Below are 25255 nucleotides of genomic sequence, written 5' to 3' on the forward strand. Positions count from 1 at the left end.
ACTGAAACTATTAACTTCCTAAGAAGTTTGATAGGAAGTTTGACTCTTGATGAATGGCGGCGACCCATTTATCCTTCCCTCGTGGTCCCCTCAACACATACGCACGGGCACACACACACACGCACACACACACACTAGGGAAGAGAAACCACAATCCGCAAGTATGAAAATAAAGATTTTATCAGTCAGGACATTCAGGGTGGAAGTCACAGAGGGACAAATCCAAAAATGGCTTCCATATAAGGAAATACATTATCTCGCATAGAGAAATCCAGGGTTAAAACCATTCTGAGTTGGTACATTTATCAGCTTGACTATATCATCAAGGGCCTAGGTTCTTTCTACAGCTCCGCATGCCTTCCTCCGCACGCTGGCATATCTTTTTAGGATGACTAACCTCATGGTGCCCACATGGCTGCCACAGCTGTAAGCATCGCATGTGATGGCAAATCTAACCATAAGAAAGAGTAGGTTTTCCGCAAGCTTTCTTTTTTAAAAACAAAACGAAATCTTTTCCTGGACTATTAGCTCCCTCCAAACAGAATTGCCTTCATGATTCTTTGGCAAAATAGTGCCACATGCCCATTCTTGTATATCCCTTGGAAAAGTGAATTATCCCAGTTGGTTACCAATCAGGTTCACCCGGGGAAGCACACAACTGCCTGATACCTGATGCTAACTGAGTCTGCTACATCAGATTTCCAGAAGGAAATGCTCTAGGGAAGAATGTGTAACATGAAGCCTTTCTCTTAAGCCCCACCCTCACCCTGCAGTAGACTTTTCCTCATGTCTCGTTGGGCAGAAGGGAGTTACATGCCTGTCCCGACATAGCAGTGTATTACAATACCAGAAATATGTACTACAATCACTCCTGAGTTAAAATTCATGTTCCTCTCCTTATTATGGGCCATGGGAATAAGAGTAAATATTTTATCCTCACTGTGCCTTAGTTTATCCCTCTGTAAAATGGGAATAGCGTCACGGCACTAGCCTCACCATAGGCTTTTGAAGGCTAAATGAAAGGGCACTTAGATATGCTAGTATTTCATAGATGGTACTTTACTGAGGGTTGATGGGGGGTGGGAGGGAGGTAAAAGTGGGTGATGGGCATTGAAGAGGGCACCTGTTGGGATGAGCACTGGGTGTTGTATGGAAACCAACTGGACGATAAATTTCATATTAAAAAAATAATAAAGAGCAGTGGACTTGAAGTGAAAAAAAAAGAAGACATAAAATCTTTTAAAGAAAAAAAAGATAGTACTTCCTTTCCTGCTTTCCAATTTTTCTTTACTTTTTATCATGAAAAGCTACTAAAACGATAACAAACTACTAAAGGTTTAATCAAGGAAGAGGCGTGACCTGACATGTGTTTTGGTAAGATAACACTCAAGGCAGATAAAATGGGGATTCGGGTGATTTTTTTCTGTGTTAGTCGACACTTTCCCTAAGCTCCTCCAATACCATTTATTTTATTAATTGTGAAAATTCAGAACTTTTACTGTAGTATTTTAATAATACTTTTTTGAGGGAAACTTTCACTACAACATATCCTTTGGTTATTCTTATTCTGTATTTCAATTTGCCATCCAACCAATGTTTCTTTTTTTTAATGTTTATTTAATTATTTTGAGAGAGAGAGAGAGAGAGAGAGAGCAAGAGCGAACAGGGGAGGGGCAGAGAGAGGGAAGACAGAGAATCCCAAGCACCACCAGTGCAGAGCCCCACACGGGGCTCGAACTCACGAATCACGAGATCGTGACCCGAGCTGAAATCAAGAGTCAGATGCTTAACTGACGGAGCCACCCAGGCGCCCCCAAACGATGTTGCAATAATTTAATTAGCCAAGCTTTTCCCTGGCAGAAAACAGGCTCCCTTTCTCTCAGAAGGTTATACTTGCTTACTTGTCCAAAGACTTCCCCATTTATCGGAGATTCTATATCCTTCCTCAACATGGATGTGAGACAACTCTTCAGTCCCTTCTTGGAAAGTGTCCTGTTGATGGGAGACATCCCATTGCTACGAAGCTGTTAGTAATGTTTTTGGGAAAATGGCTACAGCTTTACAGCATCACCCTTGAACTCCTTCAAATTCTTGGGTGAATTCCATGTAAATTCAGTGATTTATTTACATTAGTGTGACAATTTGAACTAGAAAGTCCTGTTTTTCCTCAATCTTTTTCCAGCTAAGAATTTAACAGTACTTGGATTATCTTCCCTTTGCTCCTTGAAATTAACATCGTTCGGTGTGGGCGGAAGGTAGCAGCCGGGGTCTTGTCAAGCTGTGCTCTATGGACCACAGAAGCACGAAAGACCGTGTTGGAACCTGGATTCCACTGCAGTAAATCCCTGGATTGACTGCTGGCTAATCGAATTGCGTGGAAATGGAAGGGATCACCAAAGAACCATCAGATGAGGTGACCAAAGCAGACTGGGAAATAGGTGGCTCATCTGTTTTTGACCATCTAAATGACTAAACTGAATCTCAGACTACACAATCACTTCTCAATTAAAAGCTGAAGGGAGGCCTGACGCTCGCTTACCTAGAAGACTTTTATTTACCATCCTTGATGCGTAGCTTATTTGGTGCTAAATTTTAGATTAAGTTTCTAAAGGGACAAGGGAGGTCATACATGTATGCAAATTTCATTCATGCATGCATGCGATTTACTCAGTCATAAATTTTGCGTGTCGTGCCACACACCATAGTAGGCATGGCGAATGCAACCTCAAACACGATCCTGCTCTCAAGTACCGTGTTCAACTTGATGAAGATATGAATATGGAGAAAGAACATTGCTAAGGAACAACACCAAAGTCGCACTGAAGGCTTAGGAGACGTTTCCTAGAGAAAGTAATGATTGTGTTTGTTTTCAGAGGATGATCAGGAGACAGCTTGAACGTGAAGGTGGTGGGGCAGGTGAGAGAGGAAACTACAACAAAGTGAATGTTACCAAAGGCCTGGGAGGTGACAGGAGAGCACAAGTTCTGCAGACAACGTGAGCGGGGGTGGGGGGGGGCGGTGAATGGATAAAGGGAGGTTGGGATCAGAACACAAAGCACATCCCAGCGACCGCGACAATGAATCGCCATTTTGAGCAAGGATATTTCAGGGTAAGTTTCAAAGGAAAGACTCGGTTCAGTTTGCGAGTATAAACTGTGAGGTCCTTGGGTCACCTGTAAAGAACTACCCTGAAAGGTTAGAGATAAATGGGGGAGCCGTTCCTGCGGAAACAGTGGTGAGAGAGAAAGGAAGCAGAGAGAACTGGACGCGAGCAAAGGGAGGAAAAATTGAACGAAGCTCACAGAAGCCAAGGGAAGACGGATTTCAGGCAGGAGGAAGCAAGGGGCTGTGCCCAGACCGACCAAGGTAAGGACCCCAAACCATATGCTGCACTTAGCAGAACTCGTTGACTTCGCCACATTTTTTCCCTGGACTGGGGGAGGGGGCAGAAACTTGACTGTGGCGCGGGGAGGCCCGGCACTTGGCAAGGTGCACGACTGCTAATCATCTCAGTGATGGGGACGGCCGTTCTCTGGAGATGCGTGTCTATGAAGGGAAGGCTAACTACAGGGTGGTGGCCTGGTGGTCAAGGAAGGTTTGTTTGGTGTTGGTCTTAAGACAAGGAAGGCATGAAACATCTCCATGCCAAAGGAAAAATGGCCATTGAAAAGCTGAGGAGCGGGAGGAAGGGGTCAAGGGAACACATCGGGAGACGGGAAAGGATGGGGGCAAAAGCAGTGGGAAGGAGTGGAATTTTAGGAGGGATGGGAAGGAGTAAGGCAAGCGATGCGCAGTCGGGGAGTAGGTAGAAATGTCACAGACGTGGTGCCAGAGGTCCAGAAGCGACGCACATGATGAAATTAGTGAACGAGAGCGTTGAAACATCTTCAGAAAGTACGCTCCATATGTTCCAGGATGTAAAGAGAATCCACACATAGTGAGGAGATGAATAGGAGATATAAAAAGAACCAAATGAAATTTCTAGAGATGCAAAGCACCATTGCCATAGCCAAAGCGGAAACTGAACCAAATGGGATTAACCGTGGCTGAGACCCCAGGGAAAACCTACAAGACTTGAAGACAAAGCAACTGTTCAAAATCAATCACAGGGAGGAACAACAACAACCAAAAACAAAAACGACACTGGAAAAAAAGGGTCAGAAGGAGAAGGGTTCCAGAGGCGCAGAGGAAACACCTGCTGGGAGATGTTCGAGGAGCATAAGTCTTGAACAACCTTCAGCTGGATGAGACAGAGATGGGAACCGAAGAGACACAGGTGAAGAGCTCGTCCCTAGGGGACGTGGTGGAATAAATAACTTCATTTATTTTTGAAATGCTTGCCAAAGCATGCTACCATTTGCCGCGTGCTGTCTCTGTGCTCCACTTGATATTGGTTTTAGGAGATGCAAAGATGTACAAGATCCATGGGTCTGTGGACATGTGGACATGTTACGGAGGTCGCTGCTTCCCCTGTCGGCACTTGACCATGAGCATAAATGGCTCCTTCGATTTCACACCCTACGTGCCTCTCCAGTCTCATCCTTTCCGGGCCCTGGGTAGGAGGAGTGAATGACAGTGGAGACAACAACTGGACTTAGGACTCCACTAGGCACAGTTTCTCCCGTGGGTCCAACATTAGGACCCGCGTTGTTGCGGAATCCAACATTTGAGGGGAGCCTACGCCTTTGGCTTCTGGAGTAGCATTGCTCATCACGGAAGCCTCGGGTCTAGCGGGCTCCCCTAACACCGCCACTAAAACACAGAACGCACAAAAGCAAATAAAAGGTTACATTTCTTTCACAGCCTCCTCCTTTGCATCCCTTTTTATATCCTACCTTCTCACCAATCACACCTTTGTTTGCACGTTTTGGTCCTCCCAACTAGACCATGAGGAACCCGAGGACCAGGACTATCTTACTCAGTGTGGTTGTTTGGGGTTGTGTTTTTTTTTTTTTTTTTTTTTTGGTAAAACATTTTTATTATTGCAGTAGAATCCACGTAACAAACGTTTCCAGTTTAGCCATTTTAAAATCTATCACGCAGCGGCATTAATTCCATTCACGACGTTGTGCAACCGTCCCCAGTACGCACTTCCAAAATGTCGTCTTCTATTTTTGTATCCTTACACAGTGCATGGCACAAGTGTGATTTTAATCAGGAATATCTTTAGAGAGGCAACCCAGGCTAATGAGGAACCACGAGTGTTTTTGATGAAGAAGCCGTCCGACAGAATTCAGGGACCGCCACAAACAGGTGGCAAATTCCTTTGCGAAGAAAAGACCTTCAGACCTTCAGACCTTCTCTGGGGGTCATCAACATGGGAGCTTCAGGGCGCCAGGCATAGAGTGGGGGTCCCCACTGACTTGATGTCACGGTGATGGGTCCGTTCTATGTGGAGGCAGGGCAGGAAGGGCAGAATGACGATCGTAAAACTCAGCCTCCAATGACTCTTATGTTCATACAAATGTATTATATTTATTACTCGACCTCATCATTTGACATTGTTTGATACGATACTTATATGATGTTATTTATGAAATGTTACGATAATTATCATAAAGCAAGCACCATCAATTATTGGCGAACTTCTTCTCCCCCTTGAAGTGACTGGCCCACTCCCAACCTCCGGGGAAATCTAAAAAGAGCTTACAGACTCTCCTTCCACGGGCCTGAGGGTGGGGATGTAGCAAAGGAGCGATATTTTTAGTTAATTTTAACCCATGTGAAAGTGCTTCCCACTGTTGTAGGAGAGAAACAAGCTTCGGCCAGCGTGTTCTCAATTACTGGGTTCACGTCTTGACGGGAAAACACCCCCCGCAATTATGGTGGCTGATGTCAAGGGAATAATGGTGACTAGGAGAAAGGAAACAGTCGTTAAGGGCTTTGTCGAGCAACCCATCCACATTAAGTAAGAGCAAATGACCAACTCATGCCCTCAAACTCGGGTCCGGGAGACTTTTTTAGTAACACGCGACCATCCGCGACTTCTTTCCCTTTGTGTGTTTCTTTCCTCCTGTTCCCAATGAACTCCTAACTGTATACTTCAGAGAATGTGAATCGGGGATCCATACTACTAGATAGAGAGATAGATAATATCTTTATAATATTTCATAATATTTATAATATGTTTACATATTGTATAACATACGTGTTAATATCAGCTTAGAGTTACTAAAAAGATAAGCTTAAGGTTACTTATAAGTTTACAATTCCGCTCCCATATGCTATTTGCATTAGCAAATATCACATAAGCGTATACAAAGACAATTTATAGTTTCTGCAGCTCAAATTATTGTGGTCCCTTAAAAGATCCTGAGGGGAAGACACGAGGACACTTACAAACAAGAGGGGCACAGGGCCAGGACTTACCTGGGGGACACACGGGTGGCCGGAAGGCGATTTTAGCAGCTTCCTTTGAAGTTCTACCTTTGCTTTGGCTCCTTTCAAAAATGTAAATATTTTATTTGAGAAAGTTTACTAATTAATTCGTTATCACTCGCTAAAGTCTCAGCACAGATTTTTTTTTTTTTTTTCAGAGAAAGAGGCAGAAGCTGAGAAGGAGAAAGGGAAAAAACAGGTGAAGTTTACCTCAGAACAGGTATCTTTTGAAGGCAGAGAATGAGAGAGAAAGGTCTGGATCCAGAGGGCAGGCCAGTGGAAGCCATCTTGGGAACACTGGGGCGCTTAAGAAAGGTGAGGGCCCCGAATAAGATTGACTTCAGAGTTTGGCCCCCGGACCAGCCCCGCCTTCATCGGCCCAGCGGCTCTCACCGTCTGGCTGTCGCCTCCTGTCCCCCTCACCCAGGCTCCTCTTTTCAGCTTGATCTGCTCCAGGGATGGGCCCTCCCTGGTGACCTCCTCGATCTGGTGTGGCCGGTGGCTCTCCCAGCCTCTGCCGCTCTTCAGAGGGGGTGTGAAAGAAAAGAGCAAAAGGGAAGCAGAGCCACGGCCCCCCCACCAGCAGGCAGGCTGGGCTTCCTCACTTTGCCTTTGTTACTCTGAACGTTCTGGAGCCTGAAGACGGGTGCGGGCAGCAGGCCTCGGAGCGCCGTCTCCTCCGGCTTGTGAGTCGAGTCCTCTCAGCACCTAGGGAAGGTGGGCACAAGAGGACGGGGAGGAGGAGAGGTGAGCGGACGTGGGTAGTGCCATCTGAGGGACATGCACGAGCCCCCTTGCCCCACACAGTCCGGCCAGAGACTCTGCCCTGCCAGAGCCCGCCCATGCTGTGGGAACACAACTATTAGGCACTTCTCTTCCTCACTTGTCAGTCAGTGCTGTGTTTTCAGGGGCCGCTATCAGCCACAGTGTGTGTGTGTGTGTGTGTGTGCGCGCGCGCGCACGCGTGCCTGCATGTGTAGGTGCCTGGTGGTCTCCTATGTAGCAAGTCCCCGGTGCATAGTTAAGTATATGGTGTATAGAGAGTCTTCTAGAATATTCTGGTGTGTTACCAATACAGGTCTACCCGTGAGCCCGGGCAGGGGTGATCAGTGAGAACGAAGAGCCCAGAAAGTGCCTTTTGTCCCAAGTCGGCAGAAGCTCAAAGCCACCCAGTCTTCTCCCCCAACTCCTAAACGGATCGACTTCCTTTCTCTCACAAGAGAGTAACATTGTATCCGCGGAGGTGACCTCAAAACAGAGTTAACTGTTGCCCTGGAAGGAACCTGACACAGATTCTAAGACCCCAGGACAAAGGGACGGTCAGGTGTGAGGCTTCTGATGGCCTGTCCCAGGATAAATGGTATAAATCCATTTCGGAACAAACCGCGGCCCCGCGGCCCGACGCCAAACCCCGCGGCTGTGCAGGGGTGAGGGAGGTGGGGTGGGAGGGCTCAGATGACACAGCAGAAAACACAGAGGTAGAATTTGCAGGTCCCCCTGCTTACTGCTTATTCGTGTCTCCTAGGACTCGTTCTTGCTCTGACACCTACAGGAAATCCGTAGGCCAAGTTTTTCTTTCCTCCTTTGATGTTGCCATAGCAACACTGGGCGTCCCTGGGCCGATGGCTTCCTCCGGGAGAGCCTTGCAGACACATGTCCTCCGGGAGCCTTGCCGGGCCCAGGTGATCCAGACCGTCCTGAAGGTTCTGTTCATCCGCTTTTACCCGCACGCGGGTCTTGCCTAGCTTTGCCACACTTACGGTTGACTGCTTTGCTTAGAAGGAAAAACCCAGCTGTGAAAATGTCTCAGCTCTGAAAGTAGTGTCCCGCTTGTTTCCCAAAGTCTCTCGGGCCTGTAATCAATCAAATGCATTTCTTTGCACACCCAGAACTAAGCGATTTGGAGCAGTTTTGTGACTTTCCTTTATATCTGTTATTTAAAAATTTTTTCACCTTCATTTTTGAGAGAGAGAGAGAGAGCGCATTAGCGGAGGAGAGGCAGAGAAAGAGAGGGAGATACAGAATCCGAAGCAGGCTCCAGGCCCTGAGCTGTCAGCCCGGAGCTCGGCCTGGGGCTATAGAACCTACCCGAAGTCATGACCTGAGCCGCAGTCAGTGGGACGCTTAACCAACTGAGCCCCGCCCCCCAGGCGCCCCTATATCTGTTATTTAAGTGGAAGTCCCACCAACGCCACCAATAGGTTCTAATTCATGTCTCCTCAAGTGATTCTCTAGGTTAGGAGTCGCTGCTGTTCCTGTGAAGGCCACGTGGTAAATATGTTACAGCTTCAGGCCAACCGGTCTCTGTTGCAAACACTCAGCTTTGCCCTTGTAGCCGGAAGAGTCGTAGGGCCTCAACAAATGGATGTGGCCGGAAGGCGATAAATCTGTATTTACAAAAACAGGCAGCAGGCTAGACTTGGCCTGGGCCATTGGGTGCAGGCCCCTGATCCAGGTGGCTCTTTCAAACAGCCCCTTTTAAACATTTTTACGTACTCCCTATTACCATTATTTTAAGACAGTTATTTTAAGGAAGTTCCTAAATTTGCATAAACTAGCTATACGTTTCTGTGATTTTCTTAAACGCACACATAAAAACATACTTTTCGATCTTTTTTTAAAGATCTTACCTTACGGGTAAGAAAAACACAGTAAGTTCCATCTGGCGTAATTCCAATTCTTGCTCCAAACACGTGAATGTATTTTTATTCAGTTGTGGTTCAAACATATATCCCATTTGCTCTGTTGTCATTTACACATACTCTGGTAGAACCACTGTTATCTGCTGATATAGTCTGCCTTCTTTCTAAAGATAATGCAGTATTTCACTATACCCACAGAGCTGGCTTACTAAAAATTCTCCTATTGTTAAATATTTGGATTTTTTCCCCATTATTTTTCCATGAGCTAAATAAGGCTGGACTGAGCCACCCAGGCACCCCTAAAATAAACAGTTTCACGAACGTTGTTAACAACTGCACAATTCACTGTTACGCTCAAGCTGAGAATTTTCTTTTTCCAAATGTGGAAGCGTGGCATCTCAAGATGAGACATTACCTGCTCCAATAAAAGACTTTTCCCCAGCTGAAAGTTCAGACATTGCTTGGTATTTCCCTGCAGTAAATTCTTGCCTCTGAGATCCACTGGAGACGCCGAGTCTGAAGCGACAGAGAGGGCTGGGTAGAGACAGCGTAAAGAATCGTTCTCAGGCATTCCTTGGGAGAAAGGGGCTTTCTCAAGATGGCTCTCGTTCAATTGGAGCTTTTCAGAAATACAAATCATCTGTTTGAAACAATCGAGACAACAGGGCACCGAAATACACAGTGGCTCCTAACTTTGGTTCTATCCTATTGACATCTTCAGGTACTTAAGCCAGCAAGACATAGGACTGAGGATCAGTGCTTCTGAAACAATCCATGGTAAAGAACCAGTCTGGATTTCTTTTTCTTTTTTTTTTTTTTTAATTTCCAAAATATCACCAGCCGATAGCTTTAGAAAACACAATCAAAGAACGATCAGAAAAGTAAGTAAAAAGACAAGACATGCAAAATAGCAACCCCCAATTATGCATTTGCCATTAGAGACCATTTTTATTTTTTATTATATAGTTAATATAAATGCAAGTATTATTATTATGTTAGAGATCACATATTAAATTGGAGTTAAATAAACACAATCATAGCACAGATAAAATGATAAAAACTGAACCCATTTTTCATTAAAAGGGCGTATTGGTGAATAATACAGGCTTTACCTTGCTCATCATAAACTAGTCTAAGGCCCAAACTTAGAGTCAGAGGCTGGTCTTGCTCAGTCTGCTACTGGCTGTGTGAGCCAAGGCTACTTACTGTCTAACCTCCATTTCTTCATCTATAAAGTATGGATAAAAATATAATCAAATCAGGTTGTTGGGAAGATAAAGTAGGACAACACATGGAAAGTTCTTAGGGTAGTACCTAGTGTAGTAGATGCTAAACAGTGATAGCCAAGGGGCACCTGGGTGGCTCAGTCGGTTGAGCATCCAACCTCGGCTCAGGTCATGATCTCACAGTTCGTGGGTTCGAGCCCCGTGTCGGGCTCTGTGCCGACAGCTCGGAGCCTGGAGCCTGCTTCGGATTCTGGGTCTCCCTCTCTCTCTCTGCCCCTCCCCTACTCACGCTCTGTCTCTCTCTGTCTCTCAAAAATAAATAAATGTTAAAAAAATTTTTTTAATTTTAAATAAAAATAAAAATAAAAATAAAAAGTGATCGCTAACCTTTCTGTTACAAGGTCAGCCAGCATGGAAAAGCTTTGAGGAGACTGGGTGATGAAATGTGTGAAGAGCATACATTCATCTGGCTTCAGGGTACCATCTAATAAGAGTCAGATATGCAGTGAAAACCCACCGCGTAATAGACTCCTAAACTAATAAGAGTTCGGTAAGGCTGCCAGATACAAATTCAATTCACACTATCAATAAGCAACAAGGGACTGTAATTGAACATGAGATGCCATTCGTAACATCAGGAATCTCTCGAGTTTCTAGGAACAGAAATAAAAAGGAAGGCATAAAATTTTATGGATAAATCATTCAAATTCTATAAAAGGCATAGAAGAAGACATGAATAATGAATGAATGGAATTATCTGATATTATAAATCTGTCGGTTCTCCCTTAAATGAATCTACACATTCCATATGTTCCCCCAAAAGCTCCAGCAGAGGTTTGGGGGAAACTCGACAAACGGAATCTAAAGTCTGCATCGAATAATTCAGTTTCACAAATAGTGGGTCAATTTTACGTGTGTGTGCGCGCATGCGCACACACACACACACACACACACACACATACACACACACACACAAAGAGCAAGGAGAAGAGAGTATACACCAGCACAACAGCAGAGAAACAAAGCAAAGAACAGAAAGGAATGTCCAGGAATAGAGATGTGTACAAGGAAGACATCTGATAGAGGTGGGGAGTAGATAAACTGTTTAGCAGACGGTGCTAAGAAAGCTGGCTCCTTAGAGCTGGTAGGAGAAAATATTCCCGTAAGTGGAAAGAGATTTTTTGCAACAAGACCGTATAAGCACAGGCTATGAGGTAGGAGAGTATTGGGTCTGGCCACAGATTTCTATCCAACACGGACACAGTCGACGGTTGTTAACAGGTGTATACCATATCGGGAGACTGTTCAAAGTTTAAAATCAATGGGATTAATGTTTAGCTGAGAAAGGAATTCTTATTAATCCTTGAAAGAATAGGAAAATGGGTAGAGGATAGAAATAGGCAATGCACAGAAAGGAAGACACCTGAATGGCTAAAGTTCAAGAGATTCTCGACCTCACCCATAATGACAAACATCAACATGAAAACAACAGTAGTTGGGGCTCCTGGGTGGCTCAGTCAGTTGGGCGTCCGACTTCGGCTCAGGTCATGACCTTGCGGTTGGTGGGTTTGAGCCCCTCGTCAGGCCCTGTGCTGACAGCTCAGAGCCTGGTGCCTGCTTCGGATTCTGCGTCTCCCCCACCCTCAGCCCCTCCCCTACTCGTGCTATGTCTCTCTCTGTCTCTCAAAAATAAATAAATGTAAAAAAAAAATCCATTAAAACAACAGTAGGTGCCCCTTAATATCTACTCCAGTGACAACAATGTAAAAATTTGAGTGGGCGGGGGGGGGGGGGGAGCTGGAACACCGGGGCTTAGTTGGCAGGAGTGGAAACTGGCACAGTCTTTCTGGAAAGTAATCTGGCAGCTCTAAGGGAATTAGCCTCTGGGTGCCCTACAATACAGCAGCCTCTCTCCAGAGAACCTGCCTGGGAAAATCTTGCCTATAAGCCCATTAAGGCCCCACATGGAAAAAGGAACACAGCAGAATTATTTGTAGCAGCAAATAGCTGTCCCATGGCTATGGGAAGCGATATACTGGTGAGCATACCCTGGAAGGAGTGAGTGAGCATAAAGGTAAGAAATGTAACGAGACACTACGACGTAAGCTAAATGCAACATACATACGTGAAATACCCGCACGCATTTCTCACAGGTAGGTAGGTACATATCCAGAACATCTATTCAACGTCGTAGAGGAGGTGCCCACTTAATAGGAAAGAAAAGTAATGGAAAATGGGGCGTGCATGGAACCCGGAAATCAAATAAGAAAGGGACCTTGTGGGGGTCAACATAATACCCCCATATGTCACCAGCTGCGAGAGGCATTTGATTGAATCAAAGCTCTGCCCCTAAAATCCAAAAAGTTAAAAAAAAAAAAAAAAAAAAAGACCTACACGATACGGAAAGAGCGTTACCAGAGGCGCTCTTGGATCTCGGTGGACACTTTTCCTGAACATACGTGAGCCCCGTGGGACAGAAAATGCAGACTGAGACTCTGGTCTTCAATTCATGAACTCTGGTCTTCAGTCTCTAGAAGTTCTTTCCCATTCGGCAACACTGGGGAAGATGAGCCAAGTGGGGAGCGGAGGGCACGGTTTCTCGATCCTGGGACGCCGGTGACAAAGCTCCCTCCCGGCCGGGGTCTCCTAGAAACACTCGATTTGTGTTCCTGCCTGAGCAGTAGGGTCCCTGTTTTCCCTTTGCATGCTGGCAGTAGCATATGTCTTCACCGTGGCTGCCTTCCAGCGACTTCGAAGCCAGAGCTTTGCTCCGGGCGAGCATCCAGAAGAGTGATTTGGACTCCGTGGCTGAAGAGCCCGAGTCCTTAAGGAGGACCCACAGGCGATGCCGCCTGCTTCTTCCAGCCTTTGTAAGCTGAGGAGGGAAGGAGGCCGGTAGCCCTCGCTCATTCTCAAGTCTTTCCTAGGTCATTCTCAAGTCTATCCCAGCCACCATCCCAGCTGGCCTTAATTTGATGTGCATTCTTTTATGGGATGCCCAGGCGCTTGGGAGGGTTTCAAAAGCAAGAGGCGAAGCCTTGCATTTTTGTTGTAGATCTTTGCCCCACCTGCCTACTGGCTATGAGTCGCTGGGCAAACGCTTCTTCAAACGTGTCGTGTTGGTGGGGAAACCGAAGCGTGTGTATCTTCTCGGTGTGAGAGAAACACCGTTCACCAAACAGAGCGAGCAAGTTCCTCCATGAGGTGGTGAGAGGCCTCTGGAGGTCTTCTGATCTCACCTCCGATGCTCTCCCCCAAGCTGCAAGTGACACGATTCTTAATGGCGAAACTACCATTGGGGGTGTCTGTCGTGTAGTAAGCTGTTTGTAAACAAGGCCTCATCTCATAATTTTAACCCCGCTGCTAATTAGCTGCTCTCAGTCCTAGGTAACAAGCAAGGAATGGTCTAGAGAGGTTCCTGCCTTGTCCCAGGTGACAGAGCTAAGGCACAACAGACCCAAGAGGCAACTGAGGCGTGCGTGGGTCCATGTGCGGAGGCTTCCGCCGTCTCCATATTGGTATTAAAAGCCTCTGTTAAGATCCAGAGACATTTTCTCCAGCCCTTTGCAAACTGAGTCCTCCTCAGCACCTCAGTATTATTCATCGGTTCCAATTAGGCAGATGTGCCCTCAAAAGTAGGACCTTGAAAGACCGAGGCACAGAAAAATAACGAGGCTCCCATTTCGGGACCATTCTCCACCTAAGGAGCACACAGGAGAGGCCCGATCGGTAAAAATCCCCTTCCCTTCCTGTCTTGCGACAGGTGCACCAGGGAAGGCTGGACCCTAGAGGCTGGATTCTCGGAGAGGTGGCAACCCAAACCTGCAGGCCCTCGGGAAGGGTGGTAAGAGACCTTCCACGGCAAACATAACCTGTTTTTCCAGTCAACCAACAGCTATTCTCTGGGCCATTTTTCTAGCTAAGACTGATGGTACCAGGGCAGGTTTTGATGTCTTCCCACAGCCTCTAAGTCCGCCTGAGGACTGTTCGAGAAGGAGCCTATGGCTGGTCAGTGCTATGGGTCAGGCATATTGACTTCCACTTGATCGCCAAAATGCCCCATGGTAACAGGTAACGATAATTGTACTCGCGGGGAGAGCTACGGCTAGTTTAGCTCCTACTATATTTTATTTATTTCTTTTTTTAATATTTTTTTTTTAATTTTTTTTTTCAACATTTATTTATTTTTGGGACAGAGAGAGACAGAGCATGAACGGGGGAGGGGCAGAGAGAGAGGGAGACACAGAATTGGAAACAGGCTCCAGGCTCTGAGCCATCAGCCCAGAGCCTGACGCAGGGCTCGAACTCACAGAGCGCGAGATCGTGACCTGGCTGAAGTTGGACGCTTAACCGACTGCGCCACCCAGGCGCCCCTCTACTATATTTTAGAGGCAGTGACAAATGCCTTAGAAATATCTCATCTCACTTGACCCTCTAAACAACCCTCAAGAGTCGATATCATGACTCCTACTTTATATAATTAAAACAGAATGGGGCGCCCGGGTGGCTCAGTCGGTTAAGCATCTGACTGCAGCTCAGGTCATGATCTCGCGGTCCGTGAGTTCGAGGCCCGCGTGAGGCTCTGTGCTGACAGCTCAGAGCCCGGAGCCTGCTTCCTATTCTGTTGTCTCTCTCTCTCTCTCTCTCTGCCTCTCCCCTGCTTGCACTCTTCTCTCTCCCTCTCTCAGAAATAAATAAACGTTAGAAAATTAAAAACACAAAAACAGACACTTGCTTAATTGTCCAGCCATTCATCTTACTAATATTTATGGCGAGGAATAATTAATATAATCGGTATCTGTAGTGAAGTGTAATCGAACATGGTTTATTATTAATAAAGGAAAAACAATTAACAGTAAGCGGAATCATAAGTGCTATTTCCTCCATAACTGGTTGCCTTCTACATAAAAGCCTTCTTTTATTGGGGGATCTGGGTGGCTCAGCCAGTTAAGCATGCAACTCTCGATTTCAGCTCAGGCCATGATCTCACGGTTCATGGGTTTGAGCCCCGCGTCAGGCTCTGCACGGACAGTGCAAAGCCTGCTTGGGATTCTCTCTCTCTCTCTCTCTCTCTGCCCATCCCCTGCTAACACTCATGCACTCCCTCTCAAGATAAAGAAATAAACTTAAAAAAAAAAAAAAGCTTGTTTTTTATTTCCTCTAATCTGGGAATTCATATTCTTGGGTCCCAAAGGATTCATGGGTAGAATTCAGGGGTGGAAAAGGGAGGCTGTACCTAGATTTGAATAGAAAATATAACGCTTAGACTTCAGTAGCCTCTCACTAAAATGTAATGTTTTTCAGTTCTACATATCGCCGACAAACTACAACAGTATAATCAGAAATATCTAACTTTATCACCAGTATAAACTGTATATTTTATTTTATTTTATTTATTTTAATTTTTTTAATGTTTATGTATTCTTGAGACAGAGACAGAGCATGAAAAGGGGAGGGGCAGAGACAGAGGGAGACACAGAATCCGAAACAGGCTCCAGGCTCTGAGCTGTCAGCGCATAGCCCGACGCAGGGCTCGAACCCACAAACTGTGAGATCATGACCTGAGCCGAAATCGGACGCCCAACCCACTGCGCCCAACCCAGGCGCCCCTAAACTGTATATTTTAAAATATTTACAGATATTACAACTATTTTAAAATTTCATTTATGCTTGTGTCTACTTGGAAATATAGTTAATAGACCCACCGCTAGACCTTTTATATTTGATACTTTAATAAAGAAGCATGCGCGTATCTATTGCTAGATCACAATTTTTTAAAAACATTTTGGTAAGTGCATTTCAACATATTCCATCTCTTTGATAATCTTATGCAGTTTATGTTATGTATTTGGAACTATGGCGATGAGCGCATGGACTTTACCGTAGAAAGTTTGAGAACTGCTGCTCTCTGCCATGCCCCCAAGGTACATTTTCTTACCAGTTGGGGCTGGAGTTCAGAGAGGGTAACACTACCCAACCTCTTTAGAGCAAGGGGGCCAGACCCTCAGACCATCCCTCATAAATTCCTTCCATCCACCTTGCTCCAGCCCATGAATGTCCAGATGGGTTTCTCTCTTTAGTTAGCTTATGTCTTCACGATCCCAGAGAGCAGTAGGTCATCATGGACAGAAAGCTCTGTGACTGGTGTCTCTCCCAATATCGACTGAGGCTCAGGGCCCGTGGCGCCAGCTGGTCGTTCAAGAGTTTGGTGCTGGGGCGCCTGGGTGGCTCAGTCGGTTGAGCGCCCGACTTCAGCTCAGGTCATGATCTCACGGCTCGTGAGTTCGAGCTCCGCGGCGGGCTCTGTGCTGACAGCTCGGAGCCTGGAGCCCGCTTCGGATTCTGTGTCTCCCTCTCTCTCTGCCCCTAACCCACTCGCATCCTGTCTCTGTCTCTCTCAAAAATAAACAAACATTAAAAAAATATATTTAAAAAAAAAAAAAGAGTTTGGTGCTGACGCCTGGGTGTTGCTGGACCTTCTCTGTGATCCTGGGCAAGTTCCTCAAGACTCAGAACCTCAAGTGCCTCTCGTTTAAAACTGGGATGAGAAGGCTTGATATTTTTAAAGTGCTTCACCACTTTCAGGCCACTCCTACCTTACCCCTGGAGCTCTCACACCAGCGCGGTGGGGCACAAACACCATCATGTTGTATGAGACGCAGGGGAGCGGACCCAGAGGGGACGGTGCAGGGTAGCTCTAGCACCCGGATCTTCAGACTCTTCCTCAGCAGGGACACCCTCACTCTGCATCCCCCACCGGAATAGCCTCGGGGACCTCCCTACCTGCCGTCTCCATCCTTAAAGACGCAACTCGTCCAGTGAGGACCCTTCATTTCCTCCTGCCATGATCCCTCTCGACCGCGCTCTCTGTAGCACCTGCCGCCTGCCTTCTGCCCTTACCCGTGAGCTTGGATCCCTTCCCTAAGGGGTAACACTCCTGTGCGCTCAGGTCTGAATCTCAGGTCTACCTCAAATTCGCTGACTGACCCTGAACAAATCACCTAGGCTGCCTGGGCCTTATTTTCTCACTTTTAAGTGGGGATACTACTGATGTCGAAATTTGTCTTGAAAATAAACAAGATGGTGTACGAAGATGCTTTTGTAGCACCATGAAATAGTCTATAGGGTATCAATGCGACACTGTCAGCAACCAAAGTAGATGGGGGGTGGGGGGCGAGGTGCAGAGAAAGGGCCCGGCTAGGTCACTTCCCCTTTCCTGAGCCTTTGTCCTCGTCTTCGACAACAACACTCTCATCTTCCTATTAAAGTTTTTGTGTGGATAAAAGGAGACAGTGCACAAAGGATCTTAACACAATGCCTGGCCCTCAACAATTTGTGCTGTCGTAGTGGGGTGCTATTATTTTCTTTGGGGGAACAGAATCTTCTCTCATGTATTTCGAGCCCCACGGCATTAAGCACAGTGCTGCAAATAACGGGTGCCCAAACGCAATTTTAAAAGTACGATGAGGTGGGACGCCTCCGAGGCTCAGCCAGTTGACTGCCCCACTCTTGTTTTGTGCTCAGGTCATGATCCCGGGGTCGTGGGATCAAGGGCTGCATTGGACTCTGAGCTGAGGACGGGGCCTGCTTGGGATCTTCTCTCTCCCTCTGCCCCTTCCCTGTTCTTGCACACGCTCTCTCTCTCTCTCTCTCTGCAAAAACAAACAGACTATGAGGTGACAGAGAGATAGGAGTGGCTGTAAAAATTGTAAAGTTCTGTCTAAATACCACGGCTTCCTATTTTTCCATGTTACGGAGCATGGCAAGCAGGCCCCAGTTCTGGAGGTTTATCCTGGGTTGCTCTGTGCACTTGGAAAGACCGTAGGTCACACGACCGACAACACACTTTGTGGTTCCACTGCACCAGAAACTTTCCGGGCTCTCTCACCCCCATTGGACATTGAGCACCACGAGAACTGAGTCCACGTTTCCCGCTCCGCAGATTCTCAGGGGTGAGCGCGACGCGAGCGAGGGAAGGCCCTTGCTGAGTATCTGCTGCTGACCGCAATTGCTCGACCCATTCGAGGACCCAGGGTCCAGGCAGAAACGGGGCTAGGGCTTTGAATATAGAACCCCTTCCACTTTCTCTTGGACTACTTGGGACAAAAGCCGCCCTTAGGTTGAACAGAAATAGAGAACAACAGCACCTGATGAGGATGCTGTGTTTTTTTACTCCAGGAGTTCATGCCCAGCCGAGAAATGGAAGCAGGGTAAGCGTTTATAGGCATTTGTTGTTAAATGAATTAAATGCACAGCGGGGCACTATAGCAGATATGATGAAATTAGCTCTGCACCCCTAGCTTGTCAAATTAGGAGCTCGTAACCTGTGATACTAAGCAATTAAGATTGAAAGCCTCGAAGAGCCTGAACTATGATGTTCTGGAGTGTGTGTCTTACTTTTGTGTTACACGTTGAGATACGAGTCGCTTTGATTTGCATACCATTTGAATCGCTCGAGAGCCTTGTGGAAGTTGGTGGTATTATCTTCATTTTCAAAGGGGCAGAAAGTGGAGTGGAGTGAATCACTGCTTCAGGATATACAGCCAATGTACCCGTTATTGGCTGGGGCGGAACAAATTACCCCATAATTTAGCCGCTTAAAACAACACACGTGTAAAAAACCATTTTTTTTTTTACATTTATTTAGTTTTGAGAGACGGAGCCCAAGCGGGGGAGGGGCAGAGACAGAGGGGGACACAGCATCCGAAGCGGGCTCCAGGCTCCGAACCGTCAGCACAGAGCCCGACGCAGGGCTCGAGCTCATGAACCGTGAGCTCGTGGCCTGAGCCGAAGTTGGGCGCCTAACCGACTGAGCCAACCAGGCGCCCCAAACAACCAACATTTATTACGTCACAGTTTCTGTGGGTGAAGAAACAGGACACAGCTGAGCTGGGGGCCTGTGGTTCAGTGTCCCTCTTGAGGCTGCGGTCGAATCATTGCTGAAGGCCCACCGGGGTGGGGGGGGGTGGACCACTGGCTTCCAGGCTCGGTCTGGGAGGGCTATTTAGTTCCCTGCAGGCTGTTGGACTAAGGACCTCAGTGCCTCACTAGCCGTTGGCCAGAGGTCTCCCTCAGTTTCTCACCACGTGGGTGTCTCCACAGAATAGGCCACAACATGGCAGGGGTCTCGTCAGAGCGCGAGAAAGTGAGGGCGAACAACCCACACAGAGCCACAGTCTTTTGCAACCTGGTCTTGAAAATGGCATCTGTCCTTTGTCCCGTGTTCTGTTCATCAAGAGGGATGGGTTCCAGAGGGCTGTGAATACCCGGAACAGGGGTCAAGGTTGCCTACTCCGTTCGTGTTGAAGACAGGACTCAACCTCAGGTGAACGTTTTGTCTGACACGCCATGTTGCTCCGGCAAGGACCCGTTAACTCCTTCCAAGCCTTCCTGCAGGGACCCATCCTGACACCAAGAATGCAACAACAAAATATGTGACCCGAGGAGATTCACGGTATTTGGGCGAAGACTTAACTGGACAGTTAGAGCGCACGGGGACAAAGGCTGTGCTCCAGAAAGCGCGGGGCATGGTGGGAGATCTGTGGGAAGCCAGGCAGCCATGTCCTGCAGGGAGGGACTGGACAGCCGTCTGACACAGGGGCTAAAGGGCTGGCGGGACGAGGTAAAGCGAAGACGTGGAGAAAGACCTTGCTATGTTTGCTAAGTTTGCTATGACGGGTCATCTGTCTTATTGATGATAAGAAAAGCTGTGTTGAGGGGCGCCTGGGTGGCTCAGTTGGTTAAGCGGCAGACCCTTGATTTCAGCTCACAGCGTGATCTCAGGGATCGTGAGTTCGAGTCCCCGCCTCGGGCGCTTCTGAGCTGGCTTGGGATTCTCTCTGTCCCTTCCCTGAGCGTGGTCTCTCCCTCTCTCTCTCTTTCTCTTTCTCTCGCGCGATCTCAAAATAACTAAATAAAAACTTGAAAACAGAGAAAGGCTACGATTATTACTTACTTTATCTATTGCTTATCTATAGACACATCTATTGACAAATCAATCTGCCACAAAAGAATATTAAATCGGTTTGCGTGAAACGGCTTGCAAAGCTGGCTTGTTATTACAAACGCCTGTGATAGCCCAGGAGTTAGCAAATTCGTCGTCTGTCTTTCCCTAGGGTCTTTCCGAGAAACAGGTCACAGGATTGATCAGCCGTGTCCATGGAATCTTCCTTTGCGTTCTCCTGTATCCCTACTTCTTCCGACGTTTGCACTTCACCCTGTACTCATTCCCCAGAATTTCCTTCCCACAAGAGCTTCAGCCAAGCTAGCCCCGAGCCGTGCTCAGCGCGCAAGACCAGCGGACGGTAGGAAACGTTGATATCAGGAGAGTTGACGACAACAGCTGCATTGATTGAGCACTTACTGTGTGCCAGGCACCGCGCTCAACGCTCTCGCACACCGTAACTCTTTTGATCTTTTTAACCGCCCGTGAGCCCCATTGCACAGGAGGGGAAACTGAGGCCTGGAGAGGTTAAGTGATTTACCCAAGGTGGTGACCGCTTGAAATTCCCATCCAAGCGTTTCTGTCTTCAGAGATGGGAATTCTTAGCCCTTCGGCTGCTCCGTCGTCCGAAAGCTTAGACAGGCACAGCAGACTCCTCTGGGTTCATTTGGCTCATCCATGTCGACGTTTTGCTACGGCGTGCCCAGGACTTGGGTTTAAAAAAGTCCTAACGTTTTACCTGTTCCCTCGGGTGCATTCGTTCTTTATCCCCTGCAATGTTCCTTCAGGGAGTAGAGTCACTTTGCTTTATGACAAAGAGGCCTGGGGGGGGCATTTTGGGGAAGGAGCTAGCTCTGTTCTCACCCATCCGGACTGACGGGAGCTGGTGAGAGGCCCCCCCCCCCGGGGGGGAGAGATGGGACATAAGCATAGAGTCACCTTGTGGCAGAACACAGGGGGAAGACCGGGCTCCCGAATGCGTGTGGAAGAAAGCAGCTGTGTTTCTTTCACAAACCTTTGGAGGTCAAGGGTAGGCTACCATGACAGACGGAGGCTCTGGGAGGCGCACACACTGCGAGTTTCCAGCCACTCGGGATTCTTCAGTATGAACACCCACTGGATGCTCATGAGCGGGACCGGAGGCAGGGCCAGGGGCCAGACGGCATCCCCCACCGGGGGAGGCCAGCTGCAGGTAAAGCCTGACACATCGCTCAGACCCTTTCCCCTAAGGAGCAGAAGCCTCAAGTCGCCTGTGGGAGGGCAGCTATTCCCGTCACCCCCAGATCAAAAGCGAAAAGCCATTAGGGCTGGGAGGAGGGAACAACTCCACTCCCCCCCCCACCCCGGGTGAAAGAGGAGGAAGCGTCCAGGGGCCACATCAGCAGAAGCACCTTCAGCCAGGGGCGGAGAAGGACCAGAGAGAAAGGCGCACCCCCGCAACCTGAGCCCCAGGGTGGGCCTAAGAGCAGGTGACAACCAGCCACGCGGTCCGGGGCTGGCACGGCCGGGAGGCAGGGAGGTCGTCCTCCAGACTCACCAGCACGCAGACGAGCGGGAGGTACGTTCAGGAACATTTTTTTCCTTCTCCACCCACGGCTAAGTTCAAGGCAGATAATTTTCCTTGTGGACCCGCTTCGTGAAGTTCTTTTCTTTCTTTTTTCCCCCCCTTTCAACCTAGTCTATTCTTTTGTGAAAAGTAGACGACTCTGTATCATTCCGGCTTTCCTTTCCCTCCTTAGTCGAGGGGGCTCCTACCACACGGGAGGTCCCAAGGCCACCAGGAACGAGCCGGTTGCTCCGGGATCGCTGGTGGGTTAAAAGCTTCCCCTCCTTTCGGATTCCTGTATTTAGTTTGTTTTCATCAGGCTAAAGTTGCTTTTAAAAAATAAAGGAGGGACACCTGGGTGGCTCAGTCAGTTGACTGTCCGACTTGGGCTCGGGTCCTGAACTAGCAGGCTGTGAGTTCGAGCCCCGCGTCAGGCTCTGTGCTGACATCTCGGAGCCTGGAGCCTGCTTTGGATTCTGCGTCTCCCTCTCTCTCTGCCCCTCCCCCTGCTCATGCTCTGTCTCTCTCTCTCTCTCTGTGTCAAAAATAAATAAACATTAAAAAATAAAAAATAAAGGAGCGGAATGTTCTAATGGTGACGGTTAGTCTATTCCTGGGTTTGAATCCCAGGTCTGGCTATCCCAATTAGGACTATGCGACCTCGGGTCATCTTTTTGCTTTTCTGAAGTTGCTTTGGCATGTGTAAAATATAAACAAATAATACGTATGTACATATTTGGCTCTCGTGCAGACTCCAGAATACCGAACGCAAAGAGCCTAGAACAAAGAGATCTTGCCTGGCCTGTAACCGCTGACAGTTACAACAAGTTTCGTTAGTAGATCCTCTGGGGATAAATGTCCTGGAATCTTTAAAAACTACCAAGTGGCCATTTCCAGGCGGGCCTGCTGTCCACTTAGCCCAGAGTGATAATAACATAGCAGAGGCAGGGTTTGGAGTCCACAAGACTATTACCTTAAGGGCAAGGATCGTGGTAAAGGGGATTTATCTTGGTCTCCATCATTCTCTGTCCTAACCAGAAATGACCCAGGGGCAAAAACAACACTCTGTCTGATGTACAAATGATTGCCTCTGAAAAGAAAATAATCAATAAGGTAGGGAGAATCTCAGCCAAAAAGCCAACTATGGTTATTAAGGAGAATCTTAGAAAGTACCAAGGGTATGAGCTCAGCCGTATTTGGGCTGCGAAGCAGGCATTCTCCGTCGGCCAGGGTGACGATCCTAAGGGTTACATCCACAACATCCGAAGAGTAATTTAATTCCCGTATTCCTGACCCACTTACACTAGCGTAAATTGAACCCGGCCCGAGAGACACTGAGCGATGCACAGCCTGCCCTCTCTCCTTTCGGTTCATTCGTCCAGATGAAAATTAGTGAGGGCTTAATGTCCCTTTGAAAAGTGTTACGTCTATTGGATTTCACACGTGGCGAAGCCTTGGGGATGGTGAAGGTTTTTTTTAAAAGTCGGTTAACTGATGGTTAGGGGGTTGTGATCACCTCGGATTTTCTTGCTTACTGTGCCCTGCGGGAATCATTCAAGAATCTGTCCGTCAAAGAAATGATACGCCATGGCGGCATCATTCATGGGTGGCTGTCCTCCCCGAAGGGATGTTTCAACGACACGGAGTTGACTTTGCGGGCCACTTGACCTCTTTGCGATGCCCATTTGGACCTCCACAGACAGTGAGGGTCTCGGCTTGAGCTCCCCCGGAGACAAACAGTGAAATGTAGATTTCTAAATTCTCAGGTTTCCTGAGAAGTGCTTTCGGGTTCGAGATCTGTCAGTAAGTGCGGAAAACAGAGCTGCGCAAAGGGAGCAGTTGAATTGTGATGTGGTGTCGACCAAGGCCTCACCCGGTCCCACAGAGTGTTCTGGAGCAGGGGACGGCCCCTCAGAGTCGTCCTGAGCTGAGGCAACGGGCCCGTCCTCTGTACCACGTATCGAGCACTCACTGGGCTACGCCCGTGGAGGGAACAAATCTTGGGGCCAGGAACTTTCTTCTTGCGAGGCACAGAGCTGTGAACAGCAGCAGCCAACACTCTGAGCGGCTGGGGGGGAACGTGTGCCCCCGTCCTGGGCCGGGCCGGGGGGATGCCTCACAGCTTCCCGTCCACACCTACCCTACGTCCATGAGCAAAATCAAACACAGCTCCCGGGCTCATGGAGCTCACAGTCTAGCGGATATTCACGGTGTTTCTCAGCTTCCTTTGTCTTGACCTCACCATTCATCTTGTCCCTGGTGGCCCTGTCCTCGCTCTGTCTTAGTCCAGCTTCCTTTCCCCCCACGGACTGTGGAGACAATTGTGATCATATTTGGGTTTGGGTCAGCACCGGGCTTCCTCCAGCTGGAGAAAAGCGTTCTATTGGCTCAGTGCTGTGTTCCCCGGGGTTCGGCTTATTGAAGTCCTCAGTGGGGGCTCCTGGGTGGCTCAGCCGGTTAAGCATCCGACTTCAGCTCAGGTCACGATCTCACACTTCGCGAGTTCGAGCCCCGCGTCGGGCTCTGTGCCGACGGCTCGGAGCCTGGAGCCTGCTTGGGATTCTGTGTCTCCCTCTCTCTCTCTTCCCCTCCCCTGCTCACTCGCTCGCGTGCTCTCTCTCTCTCCCTCTCAAAAATAAATAAACATTAAAAAAAGTTTTTAAAGTCCTCCGTGTATGGTGTTAAAATGGAAGAGGAGAAAATGAATAAATTAATGCTTATCAAGTACGATAACCTCTGGAAGGAAAGAAGTTATGTAACTCTATAAGGGCCGTGGATGTTTACCTAGGTGACGGGAAGTTTTCTCCCTTAGCCATTGAGGGAGCCCAGTCTTTTCCAGTAATCAGGTACAATCTCTTATAAAGCTTTTGTAAGAATGGATGAGACACGCAGGGGACTCAGATTATTTCCATTCTACAGAGGAAGAAACTCAGGCGTGACATAGGCACAGGCTTCCCCTTAAACCACAAACCCATGAAGTGCTGGAAATGATAAAAGTAGCTCCAAGTTATCCAGAATCTACTACTTTCCCTCCCTGTTAGGCCCCACACTGCTGTGTTTCCATTTATTGTTACATTTACATTTTTTTTTTTTTTACATTTACCTTGGGAGCTAACTATGAGCGAACTGAGGTTCAGAGGGGTTAAGCGACTTGCCGAGATCACACAGCAACTAAATGACAGGATTGGGAACCAGCTTGTCTTATAACGGAGCCCAGGTTCTTTGCACTACCTTATGCCCAGGCGTTCTGGTCTGTGGCTTAGCATTCTGCGAGGTAGGGAACTAGCTCTAGCCTTTGATTTGTGAGCAAAGCAAAGGAGTTTCAGAAAAGAGAGCCAGGGACGTGATTACAGGTGAATTTCGCCTCGGGTGAAGGCTGCTGCAAAACCCTGTGTTCCTAGTGTCACAAATGTCACTGAGTTGCTGTGGGAAGAGGGCCAGTGAGGAAGGAGGGTAGGGCCTGCCCCAGCTCAGTGGGGTGGACAGTGCAGAGACCCAGCACTCAGCTCGAGGAAGGGCC

General features: G+C 47.9%; 1 long non-coding RNA gene across 3 annotated transcripts; it reads right to left on the minus strand.

Moving 5' to 3' along the window:
• Nucleotides 1–4277: 4277 nt before the first annotated feature.
• Nucleotides 4278–10459, minus strand: LOC121015060 (uncharacterized). 3 transcript variants are annotated; one of them, XR_005783590.1, is made up of 3 exons: nt 9436–10459; nt 6370–7086; nt 4278–5388 (listed from the first exon to the last, which is right to left on the minus strand). It is a non-coding gene; the product is annotated as an uncharacterized LOC121015060 (long non-coding RNA). The 3 variants fall into 3 exon arrangements; XR_005783591.1 differs by lacking the exon at nt 9436–10459 and having other exon boundaries at nt 6370–6683; nt 6772–8375; XR_005783589.1 differs by lacking the exon at nt 9436–10459 and having other exon boundaries at nt 6370–8375.
• Between the last annotated feature and the right edge of the window lie 14796 nt (nt 10460–25255).

This window comes from Herpailurus yagouaroundi, unplaced genomic scaffold (genome assembly GCF_014898765.1).
Source record: "Herpailurus yagouaroundi ecotype Mexico unplaced genomic scaffold, PumYag 205, whole genome shotgun sequence".
Lineage (NCBI taxonomy): Eukaryota > Metazoa > Chordata > Mammalia > Carnivora > Felidae > Herpailurus > Herpailurus yagouaroundi.